We start from the raw sequence: 13,774 nt of genomic DNA, 5'->3' as shown, positions 1-13,774 counted from the left end.
TGGAATTCCCTTTGTCCATTATGTCTACACTCCCGTTTCCCTCTCTCCCCCTTTCAGAAACCTACCTTGCTGCCCAAAATTTCCCTTCTTTGGCCCAGTCTTCTACTTTATTCAACAGAACTCTTTGGTACGTTTTCTTAAGTTCATGGAATTTACAGTGCAGAAGAAGGCCATTTGGCCCATCGAGTCTGCATTGGCCTTTGGAAAGAATACCCTACTTAAGACCACACCTCCAACATGTCCCCGTAACCCAACCTAACGTTTTTGGACTCGAAGGGCAATTTAGCATGGCCAATCCACCTAACCTGCACATCTTTGGGCTGTGGGAGGAAACCAGAGCGCCCGGAGGAAACCCACGCAGACACGGGCAGGACGTGCAGACTCAGCACAGTGACCCAAGCGGGGAATCGAACCTGGGACCCTGGAGCTGTGAAGCAACTGTGCTACCCACGGTTAAAGCTGTTGAGTTGGGCTTGATGGTATTTTTATTTCCTTTCAGCTGGTACCGTAGACTGGAGAAGACGACATACAATGCGTGGACTATGTGTGCGAATACTATTTGTGATCTCTATTTCCACTATACAAACCTGATCCATACTGCTGCAACTTTTCAAGTTTGCTGGAGTTGGTGTGACTGCCTTTGAACAGCAAGGGGAGCTCCAGGCTAGTTTAACACAGCACTTTTGGGCAGGGGCGGTGGGTGATGTCTCAGTGAAGCTGAGTGGTGGGCCAGTTGACTGATCCTGGCTCTGAACAGAGATGGTCTGCTGCTGGCTCCTCAGTCCTCACTTGACCTGGCCTCACCCGCTTGTTATTATTTTTTGAAGGTTGACTGCAAAAAGGTCCCGGGTCCGACAGCTCGCAAAGAACCTGCCCCCGCTGCAAAAGGGAAAGGAAAAGGGGGCATTTCAGCATCCAAACGTTGGAAACGAGGGGCTTCTTCCAGAACTGAAAGGTATGCAAAAGGGGAGGATTGCAAACTTTGCTCTGCGTCATTGCAGAACTGTTCATTGTATCAGCACCGATATTCCCCGGGAGCATCCCGGGTGCCACAATGAACCAGTGAGTTGTAATTGCAAACATCAAACGGCAGGTTCCCAGGCTGGAAACACCGCCCTGTGTCTTGTCTCTGATCTTTTTTCTTCCTTTCTTTAAGATGCAATCGTTATTTATTTCTTCTTGTATTTTTTGACGGTGCACTTTTTTGCAGTTAGCTTTCTGCACGGTTTAATTCATTGTCCTTGAAATAATTGCAAGAGCTCTCTCCGAAATGGACCGGTTTGCCAAGGCGTAATGTATGTTTTCAATTGAAAATATCATTGTTATTATTATTTTGCGGTAAGAAACTATTTTTTTTTAAAGGCGTGGAAAGGAGTGTTTTGTCTTGCAATGCCACATATTCCGGTGCGTAAACGTTGTGGAGATTACTGTCAAGAGTTTATTGGGGACCTATCCCAAATCCTATGGTCAGTGCCAAACCAAGCCAACACACACATCATTCACTGGGAATCATATGCATTAGGGAGATGCAAGGATTTTAGAGTAAGACAATGCATGTGTAATAAACATGTAAGGACCTGTATACAGTATAAATCAAACCAGGAATGGCAGCGAGACAGACTTTGTATATTTGTACATCATGTAAAAAGGTGGACTCTCTGTCAGTTCATGCTGTGAATTTAAATTAGGGGCAAGTCTTAAAGTGGAAGGAAGCAAAATACTACCGATGCTGAAAATCTTAAATAAACACAGAAAATGCTGGATAGGCTCAGTGTGTACAGAGAGAGAAACGTTTTGAGTCCATATGACTTCTTCAGATCATAGAAGGGTCCCAGCACTAAGGAGGCAGTGGTGTCGTGGTATTGTCACTGGACTAATAATCCAGAGTCCCAGGGTAACACTCTGGGGATGTGGGTTCGATTCCCACTAGGGCAGATGGTGAAATCTGAATTCAATAAAAGTCTGGAATTAAAAATTAATTCCCATGTCAGGGACATGAGCGCAAAATCTAGATTGGCATTCCAGTGCAGAACTGAGGGGGCATTGCACTGTTGCGGGTGCCGCCATTTGAATGAAACATTGGAGCAAAGTCCCATCTGCCCTGTCAGGCAGAAGAAAAAGACCCCTTGGCATTCATTGAAGAAGAGCAGTCCCCAGTGCATTGGCCAATATTTATCCCTCAGCAAACCCATAAAGCAGATTAAAATAAGCAAAATACTACGGATGCTGGAATCTGAAACAAGTGCAGACGTTCTGACGAAGAGTCTATAGACTTGAAGCATTAAAATTGAAAGATGCAGACCTGCTGAACTTTTCCAATGTCCTCTGTTCTTGTGTCTAAAACAGATTACCTGGTCATTACCTAATACTGTATTTGGGAGTTTGCTATGAACAAATTGCTCTGTTTCCTACATAACAACAGTGACTACTTCAAAAGTATTTCATTAGTTGTAAAGCCCTTTGGGATGAATTTGTTTCTTAATGAAAAGACATAACGTCTCGGGTCACAAATTAATGATACACATTCGTTTAAATTCGTTTAATTTTAAATTGGATTTCTTTCTTCCTTGCGCGGTCTTTTGGAGTCTTGGGGCATTTAGGACATGATCCTTGGCCAAGAGGCCAGCCTCACTGGGCTTTGCTAGTTGCCACTTTGAAACTAGTTGCGAGGGGATCGGACCTGGCATGACCAATGAACCCTTTCTTTTTGAGCCCTCACCCTGTGGGAAGGCATTCAATTTCTGCTTCAACGTTAAAGGTTCACTGGGATCAGGCAGCCAGTGGTATATGGGAGAGATGGAACAAGTTAACCTGCATGTTGTAACCAGTAGTAGTCCTCGCTATTTCACAAGTCCTACCCCAGAAAAGTCCTCGGATCCATCCCACCTTGCCATGGTCTCCCTGTGTTATTGAATCCAATAACTATCTCGCTCAACTTTCAATGTCCAATAATGCAATAAAAGTTTTTGTCTTTTCGCAATGCTGCTGCGGGGTTGCGATGTAATCTTTGCCCTTCCTAACCGGAACAGCAGAACTCTGAACCTGAAACTATCTGGTAGGAAAAAGGCAGATAAACATATCATCACCCATGCAGAATTATTAATCTTTTAAAATAATGATTTAAAATCTCTGCTGAACTTAGCAGTTGGATTTAAGGAGGATTTTGTTCTACAGTTGGCTTGTGTTTTTTTTGGTGGGGGGTGGTAGCTTGTCCTCCATATCAGTCTCCGAATCAGTCTCCTGCTATGTGTTCTCCAGTGCCCAATCAGCATGCCCGTCCTTTCCTTGAGATGTCATCGTGGAGACCAAAGACTCCCAACATCCCTTTTCTTATTTCAAGGCAGCCGGTACCACTTGGCAGCACCTTCCAAACCTGTGGGTCGCAGCACCTGTAAGGACAAAGACAGCAGCCACATTGGATCACCAACAGGAGGTTCCTCTCCAATTGACACCATCCTGATACCTCATATTTAGAGAACAATTTGTTTTAAAGCATGCTGCACATTCTTGTCTCTTTCTGAGATCACAAAGTATATGTGCTCTAAAAAACGGGACTGTTGATATGAATCAGCTTCATTACCGTTTCAGCTGAATTCTGAAATCTCGGCCCAGCCTGACTTTGGAGTGTGAACCCTTTGGTAGAGGGAGCTTTGCTACGTGTTTAAAGTCCGCATTTACATTGGCCGAGTCTGGCAAATGAGGCGGAGATCATTTCCCACCGATCTGACCTAGTGTGTGTCTGAGAGGGTGCGTGAGGGTATTTACCGGAATGATTCCCGGGATGAGGGATTTTCACAACAAGATTATGTTGGAGAATCTGGGCTTGTGCTCCTTAGAGCAGAGAAGGGTAGGGGCGGGGCACGGTTTGAGGGTCTGGGCTGACTCCATGGGCCGAATGGCCTTCTCACTGTATGAATTCGAGGTGTTCTGAATTCTGAAGGACTTCGATAAATTCCGACAGGGGAGTCAATAAGGTTGACAAAGAAAAGCTGTTCCCATGAACTAATGGTACACGGACTAGGGGAATAATGATTTCAGGTATTGGCCAAGAGATACAGAGGCTTAGGAAAACATTTTTACACAGCGAATGGTAATGACCTGGGACCCACTGCCCCCAAAGTGGAGATGAGCAATGATTTTAAAAGAGAATTGGATGTGCACGAGGAAAATGAATCAACAGGGCTGCAGGAATAGAGAGAGGAAATGGGAGTGATTGGATTGCTCTACAGACAACTGTCTTGGTCTCAGTGTACTGAATGGTTTAATTATAATGATGCTGTGACGCATTAAACTACATATATTGGGACAGTTATCTGTGCAATTAAACCCAAGGAAGAGATCTGTGCTGACTCAAATTTTAAAAGAAATGTTCATTTATCTGCAGCTGAAAGGTCATCTTTGCGAGACATCTTCTGTGGTCGCTTTGATTAGTGGCTTGTCATGTTATATAATTAATGTTCTAATTGGGCTCCAGTTGTAACAAAACAATGAGTACTTTAAGCCCAACAAAGCAAATATTGTGAATGAGGCCTGCCAGGATTACAGCTGCGGCATGTTGTGTGTCGGCTGCAGGACATGTTGCAGTATCAGTTCACACTGTCCTGAGAGTTATTGAGCCAAGCCAACAGGGGAACAAAATAAATTACAGACCCTTACTGTCCTCAGCGTAACTCGCATTTTAACTTAGGACAGGAATCCGGCGGGTGGGGCGACAGGCGACAATTCGGAGGAGCGACAGGCGACAATTCTCCTGTCAGGCAAGATAAAGGATCTGGATTGGCGCAGGCTGGGAGGGCCGAAGGGCCTGTTCCTGTGCTGTAATTTTCTTTGTTTGTTCTTTGGTCCGCGGAGAATCACAGGAAGACGTCGGACCCGATCACGGCTCTGACGCCCCATTCTCCGCCCCCGCGCCAAGCGCGGTTTTGGCGCGGACACTCGGAGAATCCCGGCATCGGCGGGATTCGCCATTGGCTGACGCAAAAATCAGGAAACGAGATTGGGCAGAGAACAGATTCCGGCGCCAAAATCGCAGCAGACGACGATTTGATGCCAAATCACAATTCTCCAGTGCCTCGACAGCGATGTCAATACGGTCCGGGATGCACATACAGTAAACACAGTTTGCATATCATTAATGGGCCTGACCCTGTATTCTCCGGGGCTTCCGCAATTCTCCACCTCAGATGGGCCAGGTTCCCGACGGCGTGGTTCACTTGTGCATTGAAAGATTGTGAAGCCAGAGTTGTGGCTGCTGAGGGAGAGAGACGGGGTTCGGAAAGTGTCCAACATCTCCACAGTGTACTCACAGTTGTGCTGCTGGCTGGGGAATGGCGGAGGGGGGGGGGGGGGGTGGGGGGGTTCTGCCAGAGCTGGGGGAGTAGCAGGGGCTGGCCAGGTGGTGGGCGGTGGACATGCATGGAACACCATTGCTCCAGCCGGACAGGCAGCCTTGCAACTGCGCATGCCACTGACAGCCCATTGTGAACTTAGGGCCACGGGTTGTATCGGAATGGACGCGCTCCAGTGCAACCAGTGCCATCGTGTTGGCGGGGGTGACTGCGACTGGGGATTGTAATGTGTACACATGGCTGCAGCTTGTCAGCCTCCTGTGTATCATTCACGGACCCGCCAAATGCCGTGTTACTTACAATTGGAATCGATCGTGTTCCCCATGGTGCCAGTGCTAGCCCCTCCACAGTAGCTGAATTGATCCAGGTTCGGCGCCAGTTTTGCTGTTGTGAAAGTCCCCGAATCCTGCCTCAGCATTAACACTTAGTCTGAGGAGCGGAGAATCCCGCCCTTACATTTCGAACCGTCCTCAGTTCTGACTAAAGGTCACTGATGTGAAACTTTGACTCCGTTCGTCAGATGGCCTTCAATCCATATCTTCTAATGACTGAACTCCCTGACCATGGTTTTTCTTGATTCATCACTTCAAAGCCATTCATAATTTTGAATACTGCGATCAGTTCTCCTGCTGCATTTTTTTTGGTGAAAATAATGAGTTCAGTAACTCTATGGTGCCGTCAAAATACCGTGAAACTCTTGTGATTAAATTTCATTCGAATTTAAATTTCACAGTGTTTGTGGCTATAAAGAGATCAGTAAAAAAAAAATGTAAATTTCAATGAAATGGATTTAAAGAAACCAGTAAAAAAATGTAAATTTCAATGAAAGTTAATGTCACTTCAAAGCTAGAAACCAATAAATGTTCTCAAAAGCATTAAATTGAAACCAGCGGATGAAATAATTTTGTAATAACTAGTATCCGCTCGTAGCTCATGAGCGATGAGAGCCACAATACACTGGAGAAGCTCCTGTCAATCATGAAAATTTAAGGCAACTTATACTACAGACCATTGACTGCAAAGGAGCTCCACTAATTAACAAAACACTTGTGCAGCTGACAACCTGCGATTTTCTGACCATCCTTTAATCAAATTGAAATTATCCAGGCTGGCAATGCCTGAAATGGAAACCCAAAAGAAGAGGTCTCTTAATTGAAACATGTTTTCAAGGTTGTTGATTTATTTAAAAAAATTGCCTGTGTTCTTCATTAAACAGTTCCACTGGAATCATTTAAATTGCTGCAGTGAATATATTGTGTCACAATTCAGCAAAGCAACAAAACCAATTAGGATTAGAACACACCCCCCCCCCCCCCCCCCCCCACACTCCCTGCACATACATTTCCCTGGAAGAGGTCCATTAAATTTCATAACAGCAATAAAATTTCCATCATTACAGCTCCACCCTTTCTTCGTTTGCATGAGTGGGGACATTACAGAACAGGCAGTCCTTGGACTTACAGCACTGTTGGTTCCTGAAAAGTGCATTTTTAAGTCGGAACTTTATAAGTCAGAACCGATTTTCAATGGGATTGGTCCCTGTACCAAGCCCGAAGACCTTATTTTCACTAAAATAACCCAGCATTTTGTACTCAATCAGTTGTTTAAAAATGTAATATGGCAATAAATTACTATTATAAAATCTAAACATAAAAAGAGTTTGGAATATAAAGATTCACCAAGTAAAAACATATCAGAATAACAACTGAGCACCTTGAGTCAGGGAGGTGGGTAGCGCAGGCCATCGATGAGCACATGTCGAAACTGGCATTGAGAAATTTTAAAAAACAGTGCCGTCGATGTACCATCGTTGTAAGTGACGTTTGTCGTGACTAGAACGTCGTAAAGCGGAGGGCGGCTTATATTGGGTGAATGTTCCCACTGGCATGAGTTGACTGCCTTGGTAGTTGGGTGGGCTTTTAGCTTAAGTTAGCTTGAGGCACCAGGCAAGTACAATGATCGTTATAACTAACCTGGATAATAAACAACGAGGAGCGCTATTTATGTGAAGATGCAAAGAAATGTTAAATAAAAATAGGAAATTTTGGAAACCCTCAACAGACCAGGAAGAATCAGTGTAGATTGAATCAGAATTAGCGTTTCACGTTAATGACCTTTCATCCACATTGGTTAGAATTCTCTGGCCATCAGAATTCTCTTATCCCGCCGCTTCCGGTGGCAGCTATGAAGGAGTAAGTTACGCATTTGGTGGCTCCCGCTCTGGTCGGACTTTTGGACCTTTCCCCCCGATTTATTAACGGACTTGAATTGTAGAACGGATGTTAGTGGCAATTCTCTACTGAATGCCCACTTTGGTGCAGAGAGCAAAGGACTAGAAGTGTTCGTAAGGGCAGAAACAAGAAGACAGAGAGGATTTGGGCTGTAGTTGCAACAGGGGACAGCATGGCGGAGGGGCGAACCTCTGGCTTGTCGACCCAGCAGTCTATGGAGCAGCTGATACAAGTCATCCAGGACGGCTTTGCTACGCAGAAACGGGACTGCTCGGACCCGATAAAAGTGTCGATTGAGCGGTTGGAGCTCAGGTTGGACGTCCAGTATCGGGCGATACAGAAGGTGGAGAAGGCGCTGGCTGACCAGGAGAAGCATCAGACTGCGGTGGAGCTGGAGGTGGGGATGCTGAGGGACCAGCAAAAGAAGCTTCTGGAGAAGGTGGAGGACCTAGAGAATAGGTCCCGCCGGCAGAACCTAAGAATTGTCGGGCTCCGGGAGGGGTCCGAAGGAACGGACTCTGGGGCATACGTCGCAGGCATGTTTGAGAAGCTGCTGGGGGTGCGGCATTCTCCCGGCCCTTGGAGGTGGATAGAGCTTACAGAGCACCTGCGAAGAAGCCGCGAATGGGAGACCCCCCCTCCCCCCGAGGGTTATGGTGGTGAGATTCCACAGGTTCTCAGATAAGGAGCGTATTCTGCAGTGGGCCAAGCAGACACGGAGCTGTAAGTGGGACAGTAGCATCCTGCGGGTTTACCAGAACCTGAATGTAGAGGTGGCCAGGAGGAGAGCAGGCTTCAACCAGATCAGGGCGATCGTTTTCAAGAAAAAGATGAAGTTTGGACTGTTTTGCCCAGCCCGTCTCTGGGTCACGCATGAGGATCAGCACTTTTACTTTGAGTCACCTGAGGACGCGTCGGATTTGGGGGGGGGGTGGGGGGGGGTGGGGGGGTGGGGGGGGGGGGGGGGGTGGGGGGGGGGGGTGGGGGGGGGGGGGTGGGGGGGGGTGGGGGGGGGGGGGGGGTGGGGGGGGGGTGGGGGGGGGGGTGGGGGGGGGGGTGGGGGGGGGGGGGGGGGGGGGGTGGGGGGGGGTGGGGTGGGGGGGGGGGTGGGGGGGGGGGGGGGGGGGGGTGGGGGGGGGGGGTGGGGGGGGGGGGGTGGGGGGGGGGTGGGGGGGTGGGGGGGGGGGGGTGGGGGGGTGGGGGTGGGGGGGGTGGGGGGGGGGGGGGTGGGGGGGGGGGTGGGGGGGGGGTGGGGGGGGGGTGGGGGTGGGGGGGGGGGGGGTGGGGGGGGGGGGGGTGGTGGGGGGGGGGGTGGTGGGGGGGGGGGGTGGGGGTGGGGGGGGGGGTGGGGGGGTGGGGGGGGGGGGGGGGTCCGGACGGGTACCCAGTGGAGTTTTATAAAAAGTTCTCGGGGATACTGGGGCCAGTGTTGTTGAGGATTTTCAGCGAGGCAAGGGAAAGAGTGATGCAGGAGGAGGGTCCAGAGCTATGCGGGTCTTACAGACCAATCTCCTTATTAAATGTGGACTCCAAACTGTTGGCCAAAATCTTGTCCTCCAGGATTGAGGAATGTGTTCCGGACGTTATTGGGGAGGACCAGACGGGGTTTGTTAAGGGTAGGCAGTTGGTGGCCAATGTAAGAGGCTGTTAAATGTGATCATGATGCCCCCGGAAGGTAAGGAGGTTGAGGTAGTGGTCGCAATGTGTGCAGAAAAGGCTTTTGAGTGGGTAGAATGGGGTTATCTGTGGGAGGTACTGGAACGGTTCGGATTTGGGCGGGGCTTTATTGACTGGGTCAGGTTACTGTATCAGGCTCCTGTGGCAAGTGTGCGGACGAACAGGGCAACTTCAGACTATTTTAGACTGCACCGGGGGACGAGACAGGGATGCCCACTGTTTGTTTGCGCTGGCTATAGAGCCATTGGCAATTGCTCTGAGAGCTTCAAGGGGCTGGGGGGGACTGGTCCGGGGGGGGGGGGGGGTTGGCCGAGAACAAGGTTTTGTTCTATGCGGATGATTTGCTTCTGTACGTTTCGGACCCAATAGAGGGGATGGAGGAAATTATGAAGATTTTAGGGGAATTCGGCTGGTTTTCAGGGTATAAGCTAAACATGGATAAGAGTGAGATGTTTGTGGTTCAGGCGAGGGGACAGGAGCGGCGACTGGGGGAGCTGCCGTTTAGGTCAGTAGGGGGTAGTTTTAGGTACCTGGGCATCCAAGTGGTGCGGGAATGGGACCGGCTGCATAAATTGAATTTGGCCCGGCTAGTGGACCAAATGAAGGACGATTTCTGGAGATGGGACGTGCACCCGTTGTCGCTGACTGGGAGGGTACAAACGGTGAAAATGACGGTCCTCCCGAGGTTCCTATTTGTATTTCAATGTCTCCCCATTTTTATTCTGCGGTCCTTTTTTAAGCGGGTCAACAGGGTGATCACGGGCTTCGTCTGGGCGGGCAAGACTCCGCGGGTAAGAAAGGTAATGCTCGAGCGGAGCCAGGGCGAGGGCGGGCTGGTGCTGCCAAATTTTAGCAACTCTTACTGGGCGGCTACCATAGCCACCCAGGGTGGTGGGGGAGGGGTCAGCGTGGATGCGTATGGAGGTGGCTTCTTGTCAGGGCACCAGTCTGGGGGCGTTGGTAACTGCGCCTCTGCCGCTCCCGCAGGCGCGGTACTCCACCAGCCCCGTGGTGGTTGAGGCCCTGAGAGTTTGGGGCCAGTGAAGGCGGCATGTGGGAGCAGTGGGAGCATCGGTCTGGGCCCCAATTTGTGATAACCACCGGTTTGCCCGGGGAGTATGGATGGGGGGGTTCCGGGTATGGCAGAGAGCGGCGATTGAGAGGACGGGGGGATGTGTTCATAGAGGGGAGCTTTCCGAGTATGGGGACGCTGGAGGAAAAGTTTTGGCTGGCGCGGGGAAACAAATTCAGATATCTGCAGGTGCGGGACTTCCTTCGTAAACAGGTGGCAACCTTCCCATTCCTACCGCTGAGGGGGATTCAGGACAGGGTAATTTCCAGAGGGTGGGTAGGGGAGGGGAGCGTCTCGGACATCTAGAAGGAGCTTATGGGGTTGGAGGAGACGCAAACCGAGGAGCTGAAGCGTAAGTGGGAGGAGGAGCTGAGAGGTGAGATAGAGGATGGTTTATGGGCAGACGCGTGAGGTAGAGTCAACGCGTCCGCAACATGTGCCAGGCTCAGCCTGATACAATTTAAGGTTGTCACCGGGTTCACATCACAGTGGCCCAGATGAGCAGATTCTTTGGGGTGGAAGACGGGTGCACAAAATGTGCGGGAGGACCAGCGAACCATGTCCACATGTTTTGGACATGTCCAAAGCTTCGGGGATTTTGGCAGGGGTTTGCAGATGTCATGTCCAAGGTTTTAAAAACAAGGGTGGCGCTGGGTCCAGAGGTGGCGATTTTTGGGGTGTCGGAAGGTCCGGGATTCCAGGAGGAGAAAGAGGCAGACGTTCTGGCCTTTGCTTCCCTGGTAGCCCGGAGATGGATACTATTAGCTTGGAGAGACCCAAAGCCCCCAAAGTCAGAGACCTGGCTATCGGACATGGTGAGCTTTCTCTGCATGGAGAAAATTAAGTTCACCTTGAGAGGTTCACAGTTCGGGTTCACCCGGAGGTGGCAATCGTTTGTCGACTTCCTTGCGGAAAATTCATCGTCAGCAGACGGGGGGAGTAGTTTAGGTTAAAGTAGGGGGGTAATAAGGGTGGGACCTGTACGAAAGGTAAACAGTTTTTGCACTATGTTTATGGTTTCATGTATATTGTCTATTTTGTTGTTGTTTCTATACCAAAAATACGTCAATAAAATGTTTATTAAAAAAAAAGAATTCTCTTATCCCGCTGCCAGCGAACGGCGTGCTGCTGAGAAACACACAGCTGGGGGATAGAAGAATCCCGCCCATTACTTTGGTTTCCAAACAGAGAGGTTGAACTTTGTTTACATTTTGATTCGCTGTTCCTCAAGTTCCAACCCAATAATTAAAGTAATCCAAATAGCTGCCACATGCATAGAATTTATTCTGCATCGTATTTTATTGCAGTTACTCTGACTGATTTTAATCTCTCATTTGACAGTTACATCTAAATCTCACAGAAGTGACATCTGTGTGAATTGGCCAAACTTGAGACACTTATTGTGATTCAGCGGAAATGTGTCTTGAAGCTTGCTTTACCAGGCTTGTACCGTGATGGAAATGTCCTACACTGGCACAGCAACATGTATTTAGTGCTGTGTCATATCCTCCACGAGGCCCTTGGGGAACCATAATCAATCTCCCAGTGGGGCTCATGGAGTATGAACTTCCCCGGTAGTGGGCCGAGGCCCACACAGCTGGAGCTGGTAAGATTAAGCCTAAAAGCCGGCCTGAGCAGGGACCGGCATGTTGATTGTCCCATTGGGGACTGCGATGTGTGCATAATGCATAGTTACTATCGTGGGCAGACTTTATGTTCAGTTAAAATAAATCTTTTGTCATTCCTACCACTGGCTTTTGGTCATGGTGGCACAGTGCTTAGCATTGTTGCTTCACAGCGACAGGGTCCTAGGTTCAATTCCCGGCTTGGGTCACTGTCTGTGCGGAGTCTGCACGTTCTCCCCGTGTCTGGGTGGGTTTCCTCTGGGTGCTCCGGTTTCCTCCCACTAGTCCCGAAAGACATGCTTGTTAAGTAATTTTGACAATCTCAATTCTCCCTCCGTGCACCCGAACAGGTGCTGGGATGTGGCGACTCGGGGCTTTTCACAGTAACTTCATTGCAATGTTAATGTAAACCTACTTGTGACAATAAAGATTATTATTATTAAGTGCTGGAAATCGGCACATTAGCATCGTAGAACAGTTTCACCTTATTGAGTCTTGTGAGTTAATACTGATGAACGAAATATTGGGAAAGTGATCTCTTGCGGTAATTGGTCCTTCAACAATTGCGAAATTCTGTGGATACAGTAAATAAAAATGGAAAATGTTGGCATTTCAAAGTGTTTACGTATCAGCGATGGGGAAACCTTAGAGACTAAGGATTTTGAGCAAGTGCAGGACCAGGGAACAGTGGGAAGGAACAAAAAAGTTGTTTCTGTGACCATAAGACCATAAGACATAGGAGCAGAATTAGGCCATTCGGCGCATTGAATCTGCTCCGCCATTCAATCATGGTTGATATTTTTCTCATCCCCATTCTCCTGCCTTCTCTCCATAACTGCTGATTCCTTATTAATCAATAACCTATCTATCTCTGTCTTAAAGACACTCAGTGATTTGGCCTCCACAGCCTTCTGCGGCAAAGAGTCCCACAGATTCACCACCCTCTGTCTGAAGAAAGTCCTCCTCATCTCTGTTTTAAAGGATCGTCCCTTTACTCTGGGATGGTGTCCTCTGCTTCTAGTTTTTCTTACAAGTGGAAACATCCTCTCCATGTCCACTCTATCCAGGCCTCGCCTTATCCTGTAGGTTTCAATAAGATCCCCCCTCAGTCTTCTAAACTCCAATGAGTACAGACCCAGAGTCCTCAACCGTTCCTTGTATGACGAGCTGTTCATTCCAGGGATCATTCTTGTGAACCTCCTCTGGATCCTTTCCTAGGCCAGCACATCCTTCCTTAGATATGGGGTCCAAAACTGCTCACAATACTCCAAATGGGGTCTGACCAGACAAACTCAGAAGTACATCCCTCGTCTTGTATTCTAGCCCTCTTGACATGAATGCTAACATTGCATTTGCCTTCTTAACTGTCGACTGAACCTGCACGTTAACCGTAAGAGAATCATGAACAAGGACTCCCAAGTCCCTTTGTGCTTCTGATTTCCTCAGCATTTCTCCATTTAGAAAATAGTCTTTGCCTAAATTCTGCCTTCCAAAGTACATAACCTCACACTTTTGCACATTGTATTTCATTTGCCACTTCATTGCCCACTCTCCTAGCCTGTCCAAATCCTTCTGCAGCCCCCTTGCTTCCACAATACTACCTGTCCCTCGCCAGATCTTTGTATTATCTGCAAACGTAGCAACAGTTTCTAGTCCACGTACATATTGAAGTCCCCCATGATTATTGTGATATTGCCTTTTTACATGCTTTCTCTATCTCCTGATTTATTTTCTGTCCCACATCCTGACTACTGCTAGGGGGCCTGTACATAACTCCCATCAGGGTCTTTTTACCTTTGCGATTCCTCAACTCTACCCACA

The 13,774-nt window shown here is 48.6% G+C and overlaps 1 protein-coding gene across 7 annotated transcripts in view; it reads left to right on the top strand.

The window, feature by feature from the left end:
- The first annotated feature begins 732 nt into the window (after positions 1–732).
- sema4ba (sema domain, immunoglobulin domain (Ig), transmembrane domain (TM) and short cytoplasmic domain, (semaphorin) 4Ba) overlaps positions 733–13,774 on the top strand; it is a 636,623-nt gene continuing 623,581 nt past the window's right edge. For 6 of the 7 annotated variants that reach the window (XM_038813267.1, XM_038813268.1, XM_038813272.1 and 3 more), the window contains exon 1: positions 733–955. The gene's annotated coding sequence lies outside the window, so the exon portion shown is untranslated. Of the gene's footprint in view, positions 956–1,277; positions 1,296–13,774 lie in introns of those variants that run through there. The other variant, XM_038813265.1, reaches the window with a different exon arrangement.

This window comes from Scyliorhinus canicula, chromosome 12 (assembly GCF_902713615.1).
Source record: "Scyliorhinus canicula chromosome 12, sScyCan1.1, whole genome shotgun sequence".
Lineage (NCBI taxonomy): Eukaryota > Metazoa > Chordata > Chondrichthyes > Carcharhiniformes > Scyliorhinidae > Scyliorhinus > Scyliorhinus canicula.
This window is presented reverse-complemented; position numbering and strand designations above follow the sequence as displayed.